The 2,551-nt window shown below is 28.4% G+C and overlaps 1 protein-coding gene across 11 annotated transcripts in view; it reads left to right on the forward strand.

Moving 5' to 3' along the window:
- The window catches only part of LOC106464628 (protein Daple-like), a 142,667-nt gene that overhangs the window by 100,801 nt on the left and 39,315 nt on the right, over positions 1 to 2,551 (forward strand). The gene's annotated exons all lie outside the window — the stretch shown is intronic.

Here is a 2,551-nt window from a genome sequence, read left to right on the forward strand (position 1 = left end):
TATAGTAGTATAAATTTAATATGACTAATAGTAATGTTGTTTTTAATTATTTATTATAACCATAAACAATGTATATGTATGCAATTTTTATATTAATAATAATGGATTCTCTGCTCTTTTTTAATTGTATTTTAAGTTAATGACTTTTGACCCACCTTCATTGGTGTTTATGTGATGGGCCCATAGTAACCTAGTGGCTAGCATGCTGGACTGTGAATCTGAGGGCCTGTGATTCACATTCTGGTGCGATAGATATTTTATTTGACTGTCAGTGTTGATTAAATCAGGCATGAAATTCATCCGTGTATCAGTGGATTTCCACCATTTTTGTAATCTAATTTTTTGTTGATTCATGTGATATGCGTAAATCCATTGAGAAGAAAAAAGGAGATGAAATGGTGAACTATCCACACTTCTAGTAGTATGCAGCACTATAACATGTGGCCCAATATAATAAAAACATTATGTGTATATGCTTTCTAATTTAATCAAAACCTTAAGTTCCTATCGAAAATGTGTGTGTGTGTGTGTATGTATGTATGTATGTATGTATAGAAAATTAATACTTGAACAGTCAAGCAAAATAAAATCAAAAGGAAGGACTGCAGTAAAAAATACAAATCCAAACCTGTGATGAATAACATTTAAATGAACAAAAACAAGCCCAAACAAAAATTAAATTAAAGATGCTGTATAAATTAAAAGGATCCCCAGTGTATATAATGTGGGATATAAAATGTGCTGTGGGTTTTGGAGGTGACTGTGGAAGTAGGACCCACATTACAGTGGGGATACACCATCTATCAATCCTAACCTCCATTTGCCATTCTCACATAAAGAAATTCATAAAAATAAAATAATGAAAAAAATAGAAATAGGAGAGCACCCACATCTCCTTGTAAAAACGTAAAGCTTACTGTTAGTTATAAATACAAAGCTCCAGTTGGTCCACTATTATAGAATTATAAGAGTTTTTTAATTAATTTAAATGTAGATAAAGTTAATAATTTACCTTGTGAGTGTGAAAATGGTTCATTTATTGATACTTTTCATAAACACATTATCACTGGTAACTTGGAAATTATAAAAGATAAACTATTATGTGAAATACTTAAAAAAGTATCTAAATACAGAATTGCCACGAAATATAATAATCAAAATATTCTAAAATCTGTTGAAAACAATACTGATGAATACATTTGAAACTTAACTATATTACATCTTACCCACCCAGATGATTTTTGGAATGGAAGTTTTATTTACTTCAAAATATAAGATTTAAATTATCCTATATAAAATTAAAGAAATACCATATAGATTTATCGTTTCATCAGTTAAAAAATAAGATTTAAGAATTGCAAGAAAAATGTTATAGATCCCATTGATAAAGCTAATTGTAATTTTAGATTTATTTGTAAAAAGTTTTATGCATCAATTATGATAAAGGAAATCAATAGTACACAAACATTTAAGCTTATTAACCAAAGATACAGCAATTAATAATTTCATTGAAACTTATAGAAAACTTTATTCTAAGCCAAATTCTTTTGCAGATTTACCTTTTCTGTATGATATTCCTGAACATATATAAATCTCTGATTAAATTTAGATTTATTTCTAGTTCAATAAAAACAATTATTAAACAACCAGCCATTTTATTAAATAAATTATTTAACATTTTATTTGATAAAATTAAAAATGTAAATATTAATAATGAGAAACACATTTTACATGTATTTGTAGGTGTCGTGAAGTTTTACCAATACAGGTAATTTTACAACTACCACAAGTATATTCATATACAACCCATCAGCACATAGGAATGGGTAGAGTGTCTTTGGTTTCAAACATATTTTTAATTCTAAATGTGGACATAAATACCAAACATAGTTTAATTTGTAAGTAATTTGTTTTGATTATTTTTTCAATTTGATATTTGAGTTTAAAACTTTGTTTGGCAACAGAAGAAGTGATAAGAACTAGGGAATATTTTGAGACTGTGTGTGTGACTTTTTGTAGGTTCTATTTTATTTGTTACAAATTTTCTTGTGATGGTGTGAGAGAAATTAAGGGAATAACCATTACTTTGTAATATGTTATGAATTTTTGAAATTTCTGAATGAAGAAAGAAGTAGAACAGATATTATATGCTCTGTTTAGAAAACTTAGAAGGTTATGTTTGAAGAAATCTGGTATGAAACTGTCGAAACGAGTGTATAAGCCAGTAAATGTTTTTTTATGGTAAAAAGATTGTTCATTTTGTTTACTTGGGCATCTAAGAAAGCTAAGTTATTGTTTTCTTCCATCCCACATGTGAAGTTTATACATGAATGTTGTGAGTTTAGGTATTCTAAAAATTCTTGGTGTGATCAGTGTTGTGAAAGAGTAGAAAAGTGTCATCAACGTACTTCTATATAATACTGGTTTGCAAGAAAGGGGGCAATTATCCAGCCATTGACGTTTGTAATAACATTAAAAAAAATATTTGCAAGGATCGGACCTAGAGTGATCCCATCGCCACTCCGTCGATCTGGTCATAAAGATGACCATT

This window comes from Limulus polyphemus, unplaced genomic scaffold (assembly GCF_000517525.1).
Source record: "Limulus polyphemus unplaced genomic scaffold, Limulus_polyphemus-2.1.2 Scaffold1703, whole genome shotgun sequence".
Taxonomy (NCBI): Eukaryota; Metazoa; Arthropoda; class Merostomata; order Xiphosura; family Limulidae; genus Limulus; species Limulus polyphemus.